The sequence below is a fragment of the Erinaceus europaeus genome, chromosome 5 (genome assembly GCF_950295315.1).
Source record: "Erinaceus europaeus chromosome 5, mEriEur2.1, whole genome shotgun sequence".
NCBI classification, from domain to species: domain Eukaryota; kingdom Metazoa; phylum Chordata; class Mammalia; order Eulipotyphla; family Erinaceidae; genus Erinaceus; species Erinaceus europaeus.
The window spans coordinates 117029093-117050947 of record NC_080166.1 but is presented as its reverse complement, the minus strand read 5'-3'; the positions used below and the strand labels follow the sequence as shown (position 1 = coordinate 117050947).

Here is a 21855-nt window from a genome sequence, read left to right as displayed (position 1 = left end):
AAAATCATTTCACCTGCTCCAGCCAAGGCAATTGCTCTAGGAGCTTTTGTTTTCATAGTAACATTAAGTGCTAATTTTAAAGTTGGTATTTGTGTATGACCTTGCAAATGATATTGTAAGTATCCAAAATGGTCTTTGGTATAGAAAAGGTTCTCTACCCCACAAAAGACAATCAGCAGTGAGTATGGAGAATGGGCTAAGCTGGGGCCAGGCAATGGTACACTTGGTTAAGTGCACAAGGACCTGGGTTCAAGTTCCTGGTCCCCATCTGCAGGAGGAAAGTCTCACAAGTGGTAAAGCAGAGCAGCAGGTCTCTCTCTCTCTCTCTCTCTCTCTCTCTCTCTCTCTTCTGCCTCCCTCTCTCAATTTCTCTCTGTCTCTCTCCAATAATAAATAAATTAAAATATTAGAAAAGAAGAAAAAAGAGAGAATGGGGTAAGCTGCCCACTTAATGAGCCCATGTGTGAGAGGAAGTAAGGTGGTGAGTTCATCAAATGATTTGTAAAATCAGAGTTAAACTGTCTTAAGATTGGGTTGGTTGAACATCATCTGGACACAATAAAAACAGAAACATAAAGGTTTACTTTGTAGCTAGATTTTACTTTAAAAAGTGGGAATTGTGTGGAGTTGTACCCCCCATCCTATGATTTTTTAATGTCTCCTTTCTTAAATAAATAAACAAATTTAAAAAATACAGGTAATAAAAAAACAAGAAAAAAGTGGCATTTAAGAGATTTTTGGTTTCTTAAATCATTTTTTAAAACTAAGCATGAGATTGTTGCAAGACCTTGAAAATTCTAAAGCTCTTGTTATTGGTAATGTCAAAAAAAAATCTTCACTTTATCCCAAAGATTTTAATGTAAGCTAATAACATAAAGCAAAATATATATACCTAATCAGTCCGAGTCTCCAACATGTAAAACAGGGAAAAGACCAAGAAAACCCTTATTCTTAATTTACAATGTGAATATTTAGGAGCTAGAAATAGTATTATATTGTCAAGTTCTGGTGGGAGAAACAGTGAAAAAAATCTTTTCAATTCAATTTAAATATGATACAATCGAGAATAGACTAATTTAAATAAATAGCTTCTTCTGAATAAGAATTTATGAAACTCCAACTGTAAGTATTTAAAAGAGGAAATTAGTCTAAGTTCAAGTTCAAGTTAGAAGCTTTTACAGGTGAGGAAGATCTGCTTCTTATCCAAAAATATGAACTAGCTTTTGGGTAAAGAAGTTGTAGAATAAGCACAAGGGTAAAATATAGAGAATTGTTAAATGGTGTATTTATTATCTTAAGGTAATTGAATCTCAGTTGTGTGTGAAATTGACTGAATTTCCTCCATGATATGATAGCCAAATGATCACACAGCTTTTTCTTAAGGAACTCAGGACTACAGGAAAACCACTTGGGTAAAGAGTATGGGCTGCAGTGGAGAGACCAGAAGCACAGAGCCAAGTCTGGAGCTGAAGGAATTGACCCTTGCAGATCAGGCATCAGACCAGGAAGTGAGCAGTGAAAATGAAAAGGAAAGGGGAAGATGGCTATGTGGCAGATGTTAAAAGGTTAGAAATAATTAATTTTGGCAACTGATTGCAGCTAGCATTCCCAGAGAAGACAGAGACAGAGCTAATTCTGAATTCACAATGTGAATGATTAGGAGAAAGAAATAGCACTATCTTAGCTGTTTCCAGGGGGAGAAATAATGAGATGTTTTTGAATCATGCTGAGTTTGAGCTGGCAAGGCATCTACGTGATAATGTCTACTGGCCACTTTTCTAGTTTTAATCCTCAAACCATTGGTTTTTCTCAGCAATCAAAGGTATGACTCACAGAGATCTTTATTTTCAGTAGTGAAGAACATTAAAAGTTATTTATAGGATCCATCAATCTAGCATTATGTGCTCAGAAATAGTCAATAAATGACCAAAATATCACTAACAAGAAGACAAATAAATGAAGAGAAAGAAAATTATCTTAACATCTTTTCTATTTCTAGTCAGGTGTTCAATCAGAATAGATCTGCTGCATTTCAGTGACTCAAAGTAACCATCCACTCACCACCAGTAATTGTACAGAAGCACATGTTACTGATGGAGAGTTTATGGAGCCAAGGTAAGGAAAAAAAAAAAAAAAAGACAAGTAAATAAATGCTTTGTTACGGAGGAAAAGTCTGCAAAACTATTTGTGTACTATTAAAGTAAAACTTTACTAAGCTTTTGGTGGAGCCAGAACCTTGCCTCTGCATTATTTCATCACTCCTGGGTCACTGTTTTTCTCAGAGAGAGAGAAGGAATGAGGGAGAGATACCACATCACCAGAGCCCTCGCCCCTCCACTGCCATGATGCCTCTCACGTGGTGTCAGGCTTACACTCTGACTATGGACATGGCCAAGCAGGCACACTACCTGATGTGCTCTCTCCTCAGCCCTAAGGTCAAGTTTTGAGAATAAACTTTACATTTAAGTCGAATCTTTTTTTTAATTCTCAGCAATAACTATTAATAAGTAATGAGTAACTTTCATGCCAATATTATAGTTTACAAAAACAGTTTAATATCTATTGTCTTATGTGAGCTGCATCTCAAGTCTATGACACAAGAGTTATTTTATATTCACATGTGGGCTACTGAACTAGTTACTTTGTCTAAGTTCTTTGTTTTGAATGACTTAAGTTTTCTGATTCACAGTTTTATATCATAATCCAATCTGAGAATACAGAAACTGGATTAAGTTATTTTAACAAAGACACATTAATGAAGGGAAGTGGAGACTCAAATGTCCTGCAGAAACCAAAACTGTAGGAAGTAATTACCAGCCTTAAGGCCAGGAGATTAAAAGGAGGTTGGAAGTTGGGCTGATATACATGGGACTTGTAAATGACTGCTGTGGGCTGAACTGTGACTCTCCCCAACTCATGCTTATGTTGAAGTTTTACTCTGAGTGTGATGCTATTTGGAAATGGGCCCTTTGGGAGGTAATGGACACCAGTGTGGCAGGGAAAGAGAGAAGGTTAGCACTCTCCTTTCCAGGGATGGAAGAGGCTCTCAGTCCTAACAGCAAGCATGGTTATGCCATTGCCATCTTGTGGCATGCAGCCATGAGAGGCTGTCATCTTTACTCTTGTCATCTCTGCCATGTAAAGACACTGCAAAAAGGTCAACCATCCACAAGACAGGAAAAGACACTTGAACTTCTAGGCTCCAGAGTGAGCCTAGAAAACAAAGTAAATAAGGGTGGGGGTAGATAGTATAATGGTTATGCAAATAGACTCAAGCCTGAGGTGCCAAAGTCCTGGGTTCAATCTCAGGCACCACTATAAGCCAGAGCTGAGCACTGCTCTGGTTTAAAAAAAAAAAAAAAAGAAGAAAACAAAGTAAATAGGCTCCACCTATCATATTTTGCTGTTTTTCAGACCAGACATGCCTCAGTCTCAAGACCTTGTAAGGGGATGTCATGACACAGGCAGTGTTTGCTAAAGACACCTTCAGAGAACAATTTGCTAATCAGTTTCTTTTAGTTCATCTTACCAAATGTTACTAAAAACTTAACCTTATCTTTTCATGGATTTGAGATATTCTGAAAAACAGTTCTGCAGAAACCAGAGGGATATTTAGAAAATCAGTGGCATACAAAGGCTGAGCTTCTAGAAATCCTGCAGTACAGATATTAAAGAGATAACTGACTGCAGAGAATTTTAAAAAATGGCAGTAAATCTGATGAAAAGTCTGCTTGTTTCTTTACTTACCATAATGCATTGACATTTCTAACAATGTCAATGTTCTTTCACGAAACAACTATATCCCCAATTTCTATCTTCCCTGTTCCTCATGAATGCTGCTAAGATTAGTTGTCATATATATAGATACTATGAGACTATACTGAAGATCAGGCTGTTTTAGAAACCATATTTTAAGGCCTTAGATCCTGCAAGTAGTCTGGTGAATGACCCACAAAAAGAAAGGAACTTTCAACAACTTAGAACTCAAGGGCATTATGTTAAGTAAAATGAGACGGATTAAGTAAAATGCCTAGTATTTGTATGGTATGACATTTATTATATATATTAGAACTCACAGATTAAGATAACTCATAGATACAGAGAAGAGATTTCTATGTATTACAGGCAGATATGGGAGAGTGGGGTAAAAGGTGAAGAAAAGATACATACTGCTAGTTTTAAAGTAAATAAACCTTGGGAATGTCATGCACACAATGGTTATTATAATTAGTAAACCTATATTACATATGAAAGCTGCTAGAGAGTACACCTTGAAAGTTTTGTCTGACCTAAAATAGACTTCCTAGCTTCTTCCAACATAAAAACCCCAAATTTCTTCTGCTATATTCTTACCTTTAGGCTCCTGATTATTTAGCAATTTGTTCTGCTTTATATCTTAATGCTTTTTTGCCACCAAGTTGCAGATGCTACCATAATGCCAACTTGACTTCCCCGGGCAGACGACCTCACCAATGAGTCCTGGAACCACACCTCTCCAGAGCCCTATCCCACTAGGGAAAGACAGAAACAGGCCTAAGGAAGGATCAACCTGTGAATGCCTATGTCGTGCAGAGAAGCAATTACAGCAGCCAGACCTCCCACTTTCTGCTCTCCATAAAGATCTTTGGTCCAGCAGTGGGTGGTAGCACAACGAGTTAAGTGCACATGCCACAAAGCAAAAGGACCAGAGTAAAGATCACAGTTTGAGATCCCTGCTCCCCACCTGCAGGGGGTTCGCTTCACAAGCAGTGAAGCAGGTCTGCAGGTGTCTATCTTTCCTTTCCCTCTCAGTCTTCTCCTCTCTCCATTTCTCTCTGTCCTGCCCAACAACAATGACATCAATAACAACAATAATAATAACCACAACAATGATAAAAAACAACTAGGGCAACAAAAGGGACAAAATAGCCTCCAGGAGCAGTAGATTCTGTGTTGTAGGCACCAAGCCCCAGCAATAACCCTGGAGGCAAAAAAAAAAAAAAAAAAAGAAAGAAAAAATAGGGAAGTTTCCAATGTATGGGAAGGGATAGGAGACTCTGGTGGTGGGAATTGTATCCTTCTTATCCCACAATCTTGTCAATCATCAGTAAATCACTAATACAAAATAAAATTAATCTTAAAAAAAAGTCTGTCTAAAGATAAAAAAAAAACATAACTGGGTGGTGATGGATGTTACCTGGATTTACTGTGGTGGCCATTCTTCAGTACTGATATATGTCAAATTATTATGTTGTATATCTGAAACTATTTTTCATCATCAGTGGGAAACCAACCCTAAAGAACGTTTTCCTTCTTACATTTAGCACCAAGGGGAGCTGAGCAATATACATATGGATCCATCTTAAGCTGAATTACTACGGCAAAAGAGAACAAATTTTAAGGAATAGCTAATACTCTTCCAGGAGTAATATATATTAGGTATTTTTGTAAACACACCTTATCACTCAGTCAAAAAGATAAAAGACTCAACCTATACTCAAGAGAGCAAATTCTAGCCCCAGCTTCTAAAGGTTGTGAAACTGACAGGTTAGTGAATATGTATTCAAACAGACATAACAAGGTCAAAATGTTCTGGTGATATCTGGCCTTTGCATTTTCATATTATTTCAACATAGCATTTTTCTTGCCAGATAGAGAAAAACTAGTTTACTCTTCCAAGTGCAAGAACAATGCAAATGATTAGAATACAAAAGCTTGTTTAACACTTGAATACCGTTTTATTTATTTATTTAGAACGATTTTATTTTCATTTTAAGCTAAAGCAATGCATTACAGGGAAATAAGGACTAAGGATTTTCTTAAATGCTTATTCAGTTTAAATGCCCTGTTTGTAAACACCACAGACAACTCATTTAATCATTCCGGTTTCCTTGCAGACTTTTAAACCAGGTTCTACAGAAATCAAGAAAAGCATTTTAAGAGGAAATGACTTTGCAAATAAAAACAATTTTAAGATGAAATGACTTTGCAAATAAAAACAATTCAGGAACAAGACTTCCTCCTAATGGCTTTTAGTCACACGTATAATTTCTGAGTTATTATTACTACTGAATTATTGAGGTAAGTCACCACCTTTCTTAATATTCAGCATTTCCTTCATTAAGGTCAAATTAGTAATCAATAACTCAATATCATTTTTCCCCCCTCCAGGGTTATTGCTGGGGCTTGGTGCCTGCACTACGAATCCACTGCTCCTGGGGGCTATTTTTCCCCTTTTGTTGCCCTTGTTGTTTATTGTTGTTGTCATTATTATTGTTGTTATTGCTATCACTGCTGGATAGGACAGAGAGAAATTGAGAGAGGGAAAGATAGAGAGGGGGAGAGAAAGATAGATACCTGCAGACCTGTGAAGTGACCTGCCCTGCAGGTGGGGAGCTGGGAGCTTGAACCAGGATCCTCAGACAGGTCCTTGCACTTAGAACCATGTGCACTTAACCTGCTGTGCTACCGCCAGGCCCCCAATCTCAGCTTAACTATTTTATAACAAAACATACATTAGTTTTATTACTACGCATGGTAGTAAGTATGCTACAAAATACAAGCTATTAACATTTTTGTAAGCTTAATTCATGTAATTTTGACATTTCTCTGTTCATTATATTATTGCCCAGAAGTGAAGTTGATATTGTAATTATTTCACACTGATAGTTCATAGAAGAATAAGGGACCATGGTCTGGGAGGTGGCACAGTAAATAAAGCTTTAACTCTCAAGTATTCGGTCCTGAATTTGATTTCTGGCATCATGTGTAACAGACTAATGCTGTTTTTTTGTTTGTTTGTTTTTTGCCACCTATGTTATTGCTAGAGTTCATGTCAGCACTATGGATCTGAGTCCATCACTCCTGGAGGTCATTTTTCTTTTTCTTCCTTTCTATTTTATTTTACAGGACTGAAAGAAATTGAGAGAAGAGGAAATAGAGAGGGACTCAAAGAGATAAACATCTGCAGACCTGCATCACTACTCATGAAGTGTTACCCTTGAAGGTGGGGAGCAGAGGGCTCAAATTTGGGTCCTTGAACATGGTAATATATGTGTTCAACTGGCCCCTGCTGCTCTGGTTCTTTTTTTTCTCTCTCTCTACTCTCTCTCATTAACAAATAACTTTTAAAAAAGAATAAGGAACCAAATTCTTTCCAACAAAGTATTAAAATATAATTTAAAATCTTAATTCTATATGAGAATGTTGATATAATAATATTTGAATAATTGAACATCGTAATCCCAATAGAAATCTTTTTTTTTGCTACTCAATCTCACAAATGTCTATATCAATATTTTCTAAAGAGAAATCAATATATTAAAGCTTGGGTAGAAAACATACAGTCTATGAATTTTGTAACAATTATAAATAAATTTATTTTGCATTAAAGTCAGAATTTTTTTTTCACATTAAAATATGCCTTCTTCTAGGTAGAAGATCAGTAGGTAAGTCTTGGACTTGCAGAATCATATCTACCAAAAATAATTTTTTGAGAACACTTAGTTACATATTTCCCTAAGGCACATGTTGCTTTTTTACCAGCCCTGAGAAATCATCCATCCTTTGTTCAACACTACTTGAGTGCTTTGGGTGAGGCATATCCAGTTCCACTTCATAATTCCATTGATGGACTGCTTTAAACTGCTCTTAAGTGTCGGTCTTATTCCCAATGGCCTTCTCTGAAGCAATATAAATCTCTTCTCTCTTCTCCATAATTATCTATTAATTTTGAGGAGCATTGTGTTCCTTCTGAGACTTTTCCAGAACAAATATTTACAAATGATTTTAGGACTTAAAAGAGAGCCAGACATTAGTAACTATGACATTTAAAAAAATAAAACAAAACTATTGCACATATGGAGAAAATCTTGTACATGACTAGGGAAAGACTCAGAAAAGACCAAAAAAGACATTATGTTTACATGTCAAACAAATTCTATACATAAGCACAGCCTACAATTTTTTTAAGTCAAAAAGTAGCAAACATGGGACTAGGCATTCCTGGTTAAGTGCACACATTATAGTGCACAAGGACTCGAGTTCAAGCCCCTGGTCCCCACCAGCAGGGGGAAAGCTTCACAAATGGCTATGCAGGCCTGCAGGTGTTTCTCTGTCTCTTTCCCTCACTCTCAATTTCTCACCCCTCTCAGTTTCTCTCTGTCTCTAGCCAACAATAACAAATAAAAATATTTTTTAAAAAGTAGCAAACACTAGGGAGGGAGGATAATATACTCCTAGAGTATCCATATTTCTAAATTGATATATACAGTTTTGAAGAACAAAAAATATCACAAGACTTACAGAAAAGTATGGCCCACTAAAAGGATATAATATAACAGGAAGTATACCTAAAAAAAACCTCATAAAGATAGATATGTTAGAAAAACTTTTTTAAAATAGTTGTTTGAATAGGTACAAATTGCTGGGTTTTCTCTCCTCTTCTCTTCCATGTCAACTAGAAATACCAAAGGAGGTTATTTGGGACTGCAATAAGGCAGGACTAGAATGACTTCAGGAACCCACCAAATCACCGGTGAGTGCAAATATGTGTGGCTCCTGGACAGAGAGGAGCCTAGGGAGAGATTAAGTGGATGGTAACAGTCCTGCAGTTTGAGACACCAGCTTCAGTCTCTTTCACCAACAACAAAAAGACAGCTGAAGGGAGGAGAGAACTCCCCTAAGACTCAACAAGTGCAACTGTGAGTCTCCACTGCTACAGCCCTCAAAAGCTGGAGCAGCAGAGGGGAGGCCCTGTGCTGACATCAGGGGACAGAGAACTGACCAGGAAACTCAGGAGAAGATCTATCACTAAGTGTCCTAGCATTGGAGCTATGAGAGTCTCTTTACATAACCACTGGATTATCTCTCCCCCACCCTTCTTTATCTCTTAGACAGGAGTGAGGGATTAAGCTAAGAAGCCTGTTTATAGTGTAAAAGCCCTCAGGCTTCCATAGCCCACAGGGAAGAAAAAGAACAAAAGAGGCTATTACAACAGCCTCTGTGCTCCAACTCAGGGATTAAAATAAGATTGAAGCAACTGTCAATTTCCACAACTGTGAACCCTTTAAGGACCTTACTTAGACACAAGTCAAACCAGGCAAGAGTGATCAGTAATTTGAAAAGTACTGAGAGAGGGACCTCATAACATACTATATAGAATGGTTAAACCAACAAGAAGAAACACTGTAGAAATGAACCAGGACAAGAGTCCAGCTAAAAGCCCCCAAAAAGTTGAAGCACAAAATAATGAGGTCAACATACAAACACTAGCTAAGGATAATCACGGGAATGAGTACATAGTTTAAAAGAAACTTCATCAGAAATGCAGAAACAACAAATGAGACTCTGGAAGAAAACACTAATTATCTCAAGGTCATTAGAGAGTTGAAAGCTGAAATAGCTGAGCTAAGAAAACAACTAGCTGAACAAGCTAAAAGAGTATCAGAACAGGGGGGAGTCGGGCTGTAGCGCAGCGGGTTAAGCGCAGGTGGCGCAAAGCACAAGGACCGGCATAAGGATCCCGGTTCGAACCCTGGCTCCCCACCTGCAGGGGAGTCGCTTCACAGGCGGTGAAGCAGGTCTGCAGGTGTCTATCTTTCTCTCCCCCTCTCTGTCTTCCCCTCCTCTCTCCGTTTCTCTCTGTCCTATCCAACAACGACGACAACAACAATAATAACTACAACAATAAAACAACAAGGGCAACAAAAGGGAATAAATAAGTAAAATAAAAAAAAAAAAAAAAAAAAAAAAAGAGTATCAGAACAGGGTAACAAAACAGATGAACTCCAGAAAACAGTAGAGGGGAGAGAGAATAGAATAAATGAGGCTGAAGACAGGATTAGCAAGATCAAGAACAAATTAGAGACAACTAAAAAAGAAGTAAGAGATCTCAAAAAGAGATTAAGAGATACTGAAAACAACAACTTCAAAAGAAATAATATACACATTATTGGCTTACCAGAGGAAGAAAGAGAGGGAAGGGAAGAAAGCATTCTTCAGGACAATAATAGCTGAAAACTTCTCCAGTCTGGACAACATCAAAGAAAAAAAGGTTCAAGAAGCTCAGAGGGTCCCAAAAAGAATTAATCTGGATTTAAAGACACCAAGACACATCATATTTAGAATGGAAAGGAATAAGGATAAAGAAAGAATCCTGGAGGCTGCAAGAGAAAAACAAAGAATCATCTATAGAGGAAAACCCCTAAGATTAGCAGTAGACTTCTCTACACAGACACTACAGGCCAGAAGGGAATGGCAAGATATCTATTGAGTGCTCAATGAGAAAGGCTTTCACCCAAGACTACTCTATCCTGCTAGACTGTTATTCAGACTAGACAGAGGCATCAAAACATTCTCAGACAAGCAACAACTGAAAGAATCAACTATCACCAAGCCTGCCCTGAAAGAAGTTCTGAAAGGTCTCCTATAAACAGTCATACCACCATAAATAGGCCATCTATCAGAACACTCTAAAAATCTACAAGACTGGGATTAAAATATCTTCAGCCTTTAATATCCATCAATGTCAATGGCCTGAATTCACCTATTAAAAGGCACAGAGTAGGAAGATGGATCAGAAATCACAACCCAACAATATGCTGTCTACAGGAAACCCACATAACTCAACAAGACAAACACAGAATTAAAGTGAAAGGATGGAAAGCTATCATACAAGCCAATGGCCCACACAAAGGGGCAGGAACAGCTATTCAAATCTGACACGATAGACTTCAAAATAAATAAAATTAAAAAAGATAGAGATGGACATTACTTAATGCTCAGAGGATCAGTCAATCAAGAGGACTTAACAATTATTAACATCTATGCACCCAATGAGAAGCCATCTAAATACATCAAACGTCTACTGAAAGAGCTACAGCAATATATTTACAGGAATACAGTAATGGTAGGGGACTTCAACACCCCACTTTATCACCTCGACAGATCATCCAGGCAGAAAATCAATAAAGACATGAAGGAGCTAAATGAGGAGATAGATAAACTAGAACTATTGGACATTTTCAGAGTCATTCACCCCAAGAAACTTGAATACACATTCTATTCAAGTCCACATGGTCATTCTCAAGGATAGACCATATGTTAGGCCACAAAGACAGTATCAGCAAATTCAAGAGCATTGAAATCATCCCAAGCATCTCAAACTACAGTGGAATGAAACTAACACTTAACATAACAATAAATAAAAGACTAGTAATAGTCCCAAAATGTGGAAGCTCAACAGTACACTACTTAACAACTACTGGGTCAAAGAGGAAATAAGGGAAGAAATCAAGATGTTTCGAGATTTCAATGAAGACTAAAGCTATCAAAATATTTAGGACACAACTAAGGCAGTACAGAGAGGGAATTTCATAGCCATACAAGCACACATTAGGAACCATGACAAAGCAAAAATAAGCAACCTGATTGCACATCTTAGAGACTAAGAAGAAGAAGAAGAAGAAGAAGAAAGGAACCCTAAAGCAACCAGAAGGGCAGAAATCACTAAAGTTAGGGCAGAAATAAATAACATTGAAAATAAGAAAACCATACAAAAGATTAAGAAAAGTAATTTTTGGTTTTTCATACGACTGAATAAACTTGACAAACCTTTACCCAGACTCACAAAACAAAAAAGAGAGAAGACCCAAATAAATCAGATAGTAAATGAAAGAGTAGACATCAAAACAGACTCCACAAAAATTCCGCATATCATGGGAGACTTCTATGAACAACTATACGCCACCAAGCTAGAGAACTTGGAAGAAAAGGACGGTTTCCTAGATACCTATGAACTTCCAAAATTAAGTGAAGAGGAACTAGATAACATGAACAGCCCATTACAGCTAATGAAATTGAAACAGTTATCAAAAACCTTCCTAAGAATAAAAGTCCGGGAACAGATGGCTTTACAAATGAATTCTACAAAACCTTCAAAGAAGAACTAATACCTCTACTTTAAAAAGTCTTCCAGAAGATTGAGGACACTGGGATACTTCCTTCCACTTTTATGAAGCCGATATCACTATGATACCAAAAGCAGACAGGGACACAACCAAAAAAGAAAATTACAGACCAGTAACTCTGATGAACATAGATGCTAAAATACTGAACAAAATTCTAGCCAACTGGATACAGCAGTATATTAAAAAGATTGTTCTTCATGACCAAGTGGGGTTTATCCCAAGGATGAAAGGTTGGCTTAATATATGTAAATCAATCAATGTGATCCACCACATCAACAAAAGCAAGACCAAAAACCACATGGTCATGTCAATAGATGCAGAAAAAGCCTTTGACAAAATACAACATCCTTTTATGATCAAAACACTACAAAAAATGGGAATATATGGAAAATTCCTGAAGATAGTGGAGTCTATCTATAGCAAACCTACAGTCAACATCATACTCAATGGTGAAAAACTGGAAGCATTTCCACTCAGATCAGGTACTAACTAGACAGGGCTGCCCACTATCACCATTACTATTCAACATAGTGTTGGAAGTTCTTGCCATAGCAATCAGGCAGGAGCAAGGAATTAAAGGGAAACAGACTGGAAGAGAAGAAGTCAAACTCTCCCTATTTGCAGATGACATGATAGTATACATAGAAAAACCTAAGGAATACAGCAAGAAACTTTTAGGAATCATCAGGCAATACAGTATGGTGTCAGGCTACAAAATTAACATACAAAAGTCAGTGGCATTCTCTACACAAACACTAAGCTAGAAGAAACTGAAATCCAGAAATCAATTCATTTTACTATAGCAATAAAAACAATAAAATATCTAGGAATCAACCTGACCAGAGAATTGAAAGACTTGTATACTGAAAATTATACTACTCAAGGAAATTGAAAAAGACATAAAGAAGTAGAAAGATATTCCATGCTCATGGGTTCGAAGAATTAATACCATCAAAATGAATATACTACCAAGAGCTGTATAGAGATTTAATGCTATCCCCATCAAGAATCCAACCACATTCTTTAGGAGAACAGAACAAATGCGACAAATGTTTATCTGGAACTAGAACAGACCTAGAATTGCCAAAACAATCTTGAGAAGAAAGAACAGACTGGAAGCATCACACTCCCAGACCTCAAATTGTATTATAGGGCCATTGTCATCAAAACTGCTTGGTACCGGAACAGGAACAGACACACTGACCAGTGGAATAGAATTGAGAGCCCGGAAGTGAGCCCCCACACCTATGGACATCTAATCTTTGACAATGGTGCCCAGTCTATTAAATGGGGAGAGCAGAGTCTCTTCAACAAATGGTGTTGGAAAAAATGGGTTGAGACATACAGAAGAATGAAACTGAACCACTATATTTCATCAAATACAAAATAAATTCCAAGTGGATCAAGGACTTGAATGTTAGACCACAAACTATCTGATACTTAGAGGAAAATATTGGCAGATTTCTTTTCCTCCTAATTTTTAAAATTTATTTATTTATTTATTTACTTACTTACTTTTGTCTCCAGGGTTATTGCTGGGGCTCAGTGCCTGCACCATGAATCCACTGCTCCTGGAGGCCATTTTTCCCCCTTTTGTTGCCCTTGTTGTAGTTATTATTGTTTTGTTGATGTCATTTGTTGTTGGATAGGACAGAGAGAAATGGAGAGGAGGGGAAGACAGAGGGGGTAGAGAAAGATAGACACCTGCAGACCTGCTTCACTGCCTGTGAAGTGACTCCCCTGCAGGTGGGGAGCTGGGGGCTCGAAATGGGATCCTTACTCAAGTCCTTGCACTTTGCGCCACATGCGCCTAACCCACTGTGCTACTGCCTGACCTTCTTTTCCACATAAATTTTAAAGACATCTTCAGTGAAACGAATCCAATTACAAAGAAGACTAACGCAAGTATAACCTATGGGACTACATCAAATTAAAAAGCTTCTGCATAGCAAAAGAAAGCATTACCCAAACCAAGAGAAATAGAAGGATGAATATGACATGATCTCACTCTCAGGCAGAAGTTGAAAGAGAAGATCAGAAGAGAAAACACAAGTAGAACCTGAACTGGAATTGGCATATTCCACCAAAGTAAAAGGTTCTGTGGTGTGTGTGTGTGGGGAGAATACAGGTCAAAAAAGGATGACAGAGGACCTAGTGAGGGTTGTATTGCTACATGGAAAACCGGGAAATGTTATGCATGTATAAAACTATTGTATTTACTGCCGAATGTAAAATATTAATTCCCCAATAAAGAAATTAAAAAAAAAGAAAAGGTACAAATTGCTGAACAAAGGTATGGTGAAAGTAAAATAATGATCCATGAGAAAAATAAATATCAATAAGAGGATAAAAAAACTAAAATGAAATTTAAAGGAAACTGTGGTGCCCAATAGCATAACTAGTAAAATTAAAACATACTAAAGAGATTGAAGGTAGACTTGAGAAGGTGCACCTGGTACATTACACATGCTGCTACGTGTGAAAACCTTGATTCAAGCACCTAGTCTACATCTGCAGGGAGGAACCTTCATGAGCAGTGGATCCTAATGAGGTTGTCTCTTTCTCTCTCTCTCTACTTCTATTATTTATTTATTTATTTACCTTTTGTTGTCCTATTTTATTGTTGTAGTTATTTTTGATGTCATTGTTGTTGGATAGGACAGAGAGAAATGGAGAGAGGAGGGGAAGACAGGAAGAGAGAAAGATAGACACCTGCAGATCTGCTTCACTGCTCATGAAGCGACTCCCCTGCAGGTGGGGAGCCGGGTGCTTGAACCGGTATCCTTACACCTACCGCCTGACTCCCTACTTCTCTCTCTTTTGAAAATCATTCTTAAAATCTTTATTATTTATTGAATAGAGACAGCCAGAAATCAAGAGGGAATGGGGTAATAGAGAGGGATTCAGACAGACACCTGCAATACTGCTTCACTACTTACAAAGCCTTCTCCCTGGTCATCTCCATCAGGAACAACACAATAGGACCCTCTGTGTGCCCCCATAGGATCTTGCCTTCAATGTGGATCAACAACAATAGAGAATGTTCCAACTGCCGAAGGGAGGTTGGACAACATACTCTATCTTCCACCTAAGAAAGATGGGTTCTGAAATTGGGGAAGCTTGGAATGTTCCTTCTCATGACCACAGAATGTGTCAACGTGATAACCACTACACTATGGAAATGATGACCACATGATGTGAGCTCAGACCTATAGGGATGCAGAGGTCACATAGGCTCCTAAGCTGAATATGGGCCCTGGATCAGATCAAATCAATGGGGTCTACAGCAAATAATATTTATACACCTTTCCCATATTTGGGAGCTACTTTCTTCCCTGATCCAGCTTTCTAGCCCTTTTTCCAGCCATGACATCATCTCCCCAGACAATAACTTGGGTCCACCTGCATATTAGAGGTAAGGCTCAGGAAAAAACTAGTAGTCATGGGCCCTTTGGAATATAACTAAAATAGGACTACTAACTATCTACAAGATGGAGACCCCCCCAACTCTTCATATGAACTTTTCCAGCCTTTAGGTTCATGATTAGTCAAAAATTTGTTTTGTTTTATATGCTAACTTTTTTTTCAGCCATTAGGTTCCAGATGCTACCATGATGCCAACCTGACTTCCCTGGGCAGACATCCCCACCAATGTGTCCTGGAGCCCCATTTCCCCAGAGCCCTGCCCCACTGGAGAAAGAGAGAGGCAGGCTGGGAGTATGGATCGACCTATCAGTGCCCATGTTCAGCGGGTAAGCAATTACAAAAGCCAGACCTTCCACCTTCTGCATCTCACAATGACCTTGATTGGGTCCATACTCCCAGAGGGTTAAAGAATAGGAGATCTATCAAGGGAGGGGATGGGATAGGGAGTTCTGGTGGTGGGAATTGTGTGGAGGTGTTATCCTATGGTTTTTGTCAGTGCTTCCTTTTTATAAATAAAAATTAAAAATATAAATAACCAATATGATAATCACAAATAAAATAGCTGTAGATGCATATATTGCTATATGCTAGGATGAGGGGCTTGAACCTTATGCCGGTCCTTCTGCTTTGCACCATATGCACTTAACCTGCTGCGCTACCACCCGACTCCCGGTATCTCTCATTCTATCTCAATTTATGTCTTCCTCTTAGTTTGTCTCTAACAAAAAGAAAAAATGAAAGAAAACAGAAATGGAAAAATGGTTCTGGGAGTGGTGGATACATTGTACCGGCACTGAACTCCAGCAATAACCTTAATGGCTGAAAAGGCGGCTATAAAATTTACATAAAATGAAATTAAAATGGAATTTTAAAATTTTACAATAAAAACCAACTAAAGACAAAATATACTATAAGATATACAGAAAACAAAGTGACAGAGTAAGTCTCTCACTGCTGTAATTAATTTAAATGTGAATGAATTAGATTCTTCAGTTATAAGACAGATTGGTAGAGTGAATAAAAAATATGATTCAATTAAAGAGATTTACTTCCCATCCAAAAACACAAAGAACTTGAAACTGATCACAAAGAACCTGAAACTTATGTCTTAGAGAAAAGAAGGTTGTAATGAGAAAGAAAGAGAGAGAGAACTTCCAATTTCATTCTAACTGGGAGTATCAATACTAGTAAAGTGTTGTTTATTTGTTGTAATCCAATATTAGTCATAGAAGCATGAAAATGGCTGCCATGACAGAAATTTCCAGACTCACAGATACCTAGAAACATCATCCCGGGGACCAGGGGTCAGATGGTGGCACATCCAGTTGAGCATGCATGTTACCAAGCTTAAGGACCTGGGTTTGAACCCCAGCATCCCACTTGCAGGGGAGAAGCAGTGAAGCACATCTGTAGGTATCTCCTTCTCTCTCCCTTTCTATCTCTCCCCCCTCTCAATTTCTCTGTCCTATATAATAAAATAGAAAGGGAGGGAGGGAAAAAAAATTGCCACCAGGAGCGGTAGATTCATTGTGCAAGCACCAAGCCCCCGAGATAACCCTGGTGGCAATAAAAAATAGAGAGAGAGAGACAGAGAGAGAGAGACACAGAGAGAGAGACAGAGAGAGAGAGAGAGAGAAACAGTATCCTTGGGACATCAGACATAGTCACTTGTAGGACATAATAGGAGGCAGGAAAATGTGTGTGGGCAGGAGGGTGGGAAAGAGACTTTATTGCATTTTTTGGTGGGAAAGGCAAAGTGAAACAATGGAAGAAAGAATAATGGAAGAAATAATTACTGAAAACTTCACAAATTTGCTAAAAGGTAGGAATTTATAAATTCACAAAGATCAACAAATTCTAGAATTGATAAGTTCAAATCAACCCATACCAAGCCACACTATAATCAAATTGTTTAAAGACAAAGCAAGAGTCATCCAAAGTATATGTAAGAATAATTGTCAAAAGGAAATTGTCAATAAAGCAAATTTTAAATCAGAAACTATGAAGACCATCAGGGAGTGAAATTATAATTTTAAAATGCTAAAAGAAAAAGCAAAATCTGCCAGTTGAGAATGCTACATCTGTCCAAACTGTCCTTCAAATATTAAGAAGAAATTATAACTTTCCTAGATAAACAAAGGTTGATGGAACTCATTACCCTACTAAAATACCGAAAAGGAATCTTTCATTAAAAACAAAAGGAACTAAGCAGTAATTTGAAATTTTACTAAGAAATAAAGAGCTCCAGAAGTGGTCTGGGAGGTGGCACAGTGGATAAAGCACTGGATTCTTGACCATGAGGTCCTGAGTTCGATCCCTGGCAGCACATGTACCAGAGTGATGTCTGGTTCTTTCTCTCCTATCTTTCTCATGAATAAATAAATAAATTCTTTAAAAAAAAGATCTCCAGAAAAAGTAATTATATTGCTCAACAAATTGTTTGGCTTCATATGTTAACTCTGTTTTCAATCACCAGGTTCCAGATGCCACCAGGATGCTGGCTAGGCTTCCCTGGATTGAAGACCCCACCAATGTGTCCTGGAGCTCAGCTTCCCCAGAGTCACACCCTACTAGGGAAAGAGAGAGGCAGACTGGGGGTATGGACCGACCAGTCAACGCCCATGTTCAGCGGGGAAGCAATTACAGAAGCCAGACCTTCTACCTTCTGCATCCCTCAATGACCCTGGGTCCATGCTCCCAGAGGGATAGAGAATGGGAAAGCTATCAGGGGAGGGGGTGGGTTATGGGGATTGGGTGTTGGGAATTGTGTGGAGTTGTACCCCTCCTACCTTATGCTTTTGTTCACTAATCCTTTCTTAAATAAAAAATTAAAAAAAAAAGAAAAAGAAAAAGTAATTATATAATTAAATATTAAAAACCCCATTAATATCATATTTTTATTTTTTCACCTCTATATTTAGTCTCTATGTAGTTTTAAATAACAATGGAGACAACAGTTAACATGAAACTAGTTGAAACTATATAAAAATGTAACATGACCAAAATGAAGGTAGAGTAGAACCATTTAGCAGCTGATATTTTCTTTCCTTTAAAATTTTTTAATTATCTTTATTATTAGATATAGTAGAAATTGAGAGGGAAGGGGGTGATAGAGAGGGTGAGAGACAGAGAGACACTTGCAACACTGCTTCACCATTCACAAATATTTCCCCCTGCAGGTGGGGGCTGGGGGCTTGAGCCCGAGTCCTTGTGCACTGTGGTAGGTGCGCTTAGCCAGGTGCACCACCACCAGTCCACAGCTGAAATTTTCTACTAACCCAGCCAAGTTAGTACCACTTCTCTAGATAGCTATTAATTTAGGATACTGATTGTAACCTGTAATGTGGCAGTCAAAAAATATATATAAATAAACACAAAAGCAAATGGCAAAGGGACCCAATAACTAAATAAATTATAAAGTTAAAGACAAGAGAGGGCTGGGCACTAGCGCAACGGGTTAAGTGCACATGGCATGAAGCACAAGGACCAGTTTAAGGATCCTATAGCTCTAGCCCCTGGCTCCCCCCTGCAGAGGGGGTCGCTTCACAAGCGTTGAAGCAGGTGTTTATCTTTCTTTTCCCCTTTCTGTCTTCTCCTCCTTTATGAATTTCTCTCTGTCCTATCCAACAACAAAAACAGCAACAATAACAACAAAGACAACAAAATGGGAAAAAATGGTCTCCAGGAGCAGTGGATTTGTAGTGCAGGCACTGAGCCCCAGCAATAACCCTGGAGGTAAATAAATAAATAAATAAATAAATAAATAAATAAATAAATACAGACTATCAGGCACACCCAATCCACCATCTAAAAATTAAAAAAAAAATTACAGACAAGAGTGGATGGTAACAGATGAAATGAGAAAGTGGAGAAACAACCAGAAGGAACTTGCTAGAGAAGAGAAAAATGAAATAAGTGACAGCAAGAGCATATGTTGGGACAGGCATACCACTCAATACACTTTGGGGGGGGGATTTCACCCTCTCTTATGCCTAAGGTTATTATCTAAACACTCAGGTCACTAACGAGAAGCTACATCTCCTACCTTTAGAATCCCATATAGAAGTGTCACTTGGGTATTGCAGTCAACCACAATTAGGTGAGTCAGTGGTCAGGAAACTACCATGAAAACTCACTGTCTGCTTCTGTGTGCTCCCCGAGCTAATACTGGCTTTGACTTTTTAAAAATGCGTTTTATTGGAGGTTAATGGTTTACAGTAGAGTTGTTGACACATGGGTACAATTTCTCATCTTCCCATGACAGGTGTCTGCAAAACACTCTCACCCCACTTGAGTTTTTTTTTTTTTTTTTTTTTTTTGCCTCCAGGGTTATTGCTGGGGCTTGGTGCCTGCACTACAAATCCACTGCTCCTGGAGGTCATTTTTCCCATTTTATTGCTCTTGTTATTGCTGCCATTGCTGTTGTTGGATAGGACAGAGAGAAATAGAGAGAGGAGGGGAAGACAGAAAGGGGGAGAGAAGGATAGACACCTGCAGACCTGCTTCAAAGCCCATGAAGCGACCCCCTACAGGTGGGAAGCCAGGTGCTGGAATTGGGATCCTTAAGTTAGTCCTTGGGCTTCACACCATGTGGACTTAACCCACTGTGCCACCACCATCCCCCAACTTGGGTTTTTCCTCATCACCATGTACAGGATGCCATGCGCTCCCCTCCCCCCAGTCATCGTTCCCCAGATTCCTTTGCTTTGGTGAAATACAGGAAACCCAGTCCAAGTTTTACTCCGTGTTTTTCCCTTTCTGGCCTTGTTTCTTAAGTTCTGCCTATGAGTGAGATAATCAAGTTGTTTGTTTTTGCTTTTTGCTATTTTATAAAGATTTTCTTCCTGAGAGACAGACAGGAAAACACCAGGAACATGATAGTTTTGAGGATCTAACCTGTGACCTACAAGACCTCAGGGCTGCTAGCCACTGCTGTCTTGCATGCCTGGTGCTTTGTATTGTTAAAAAGCTATTAAAGACCAACAAAATTGTTCATAGCAGCACAGTCTGTAACAGACCAAACTTGAAAGCAACCCGGATGCCCAGTTACAGATGAATGGCTAAAGAAGTTGTTATACATATATACAGAGTACTATGCAGCTGTTAAAAATAATGAGTCCTGGGTGGGGGAGACAGCATAATAGTTATGCAAACAGATTTTCATGCCTGAGGCTCCAATGTCCCAGGTTCAATCCCCCGCAATAACATAAACCAGTATTAAGCAGTGCTCTGGAGTGTCTCTCTCTCTCTCTCTCCCTCTGCATCTCGCTAAAAAAATAAAATAAATAAAATATTAAAAAATTAAAATAAAATAAAAATGATGAGTCCTTTTTTGCAAAACTGTGGTTAGAACTCGAAGGTATCATGTTGAGTGAGACTAGCCCAAAAGAGAAAGACCAATACTGAATGATGTCACTTGTAAGTGGAACATAAGAACCAAGGAAAACATAAGATGAAACTTGGACTGGGTGTATAGTACTAAAGCAAAGGACTCCAGGGAAGGAGGGTAGGAGACAGAATGAAGGTACTTTGGGGAACCTAGTATGTTTCCAGGACACCAGTTAAGGGGAGATGAGAGGTTGTACCTATGTATAAAGATTGCACTATAAACAGTTAGGCCCCCAAAGAAAAGAGAAGAAGAGAAGAGAAAAACAACAACATATTTCTAGAGTGTAACTTGGAATACCTCAAAAACTTATCATTTGTTCCTCTGCACAAAAAGAAAAAGTTTGCTACTCCCTGGGCTGTGTTGCTTTGGTAACAATCCTCAAGTCTTAGTGGTTTCTAAAAACAAAAGCTTCTTGCTGATGCTGCATGTTATTAATAGGTGGGTGAGCTCAGCTCTTCACACTGGGGTCCAGGCTGTACGGACACACAGTACCTGGCAGAAAGCATCAAAGGCTGCATGAAATGATCGTTCTTGCTGCTTCTCTGGTTGTGTGACAGAGAAGTTGTTATAACAGGGGGAATATCTCTTCCCTCCAACAAGCGTCACCAGGAAGGATCAATCCTTCCCAAGTGGGCCTAGTAGAGAAGTATGGAATAAATAAAACAACCAGATCATCATCCAAAAGGGTAAGTGCAGAGGAAGCATTTTCAAATCCTCAATTTTGTATAATGTAGTAACTGGGGCCTTAGTAAGCAAAATATGCATGTTGTAATTTCCATGGTAACTGACCAACAAATAGACAAAAAAAAAAATTTTTTTTCAAATTAGCCAAGGGCTAAATATTTAAAGAGACAAAATTCTAATAAAATAAATGCACAAAGGAGAGTGCTGCTTGCCTGATTATGATATAACCAACGTCAGTGCTGCTTCTATTTGGGGTTCCACGTAAAGCTATAGGACAATGGACATTGTGTAACTCTTGGAGATTTAGATTTTTAGAAGTCTGCATTCTAACTGTCCACAAATTAAAGCAGTAGTTAACTCAGAGATAGCTTATCCAGCAGGACACACACCTTACTATGTGTAAAGTCC

At 38.4% G+C, this 21855-nt stretch overlaps 1 non-coding gene across 1 annotated transcript; it reads left to right on the top strand.

Annotated features, from left to right (window-relative positions):
- Positions 1–2989: 2989 nt before the first annotated feature.
- Positions 2990–3109, top strand: LOC132538883 (U6atac minor spliceosomal RNA). The gene has a single exon (XR_009550189.1). It is a non-coding gene; the product is annotated as a U6atac minor spliceosomal RNA (small nuclear RNA).
- Positions 3110–21855: the final 18746 nt, after the last annotated feature.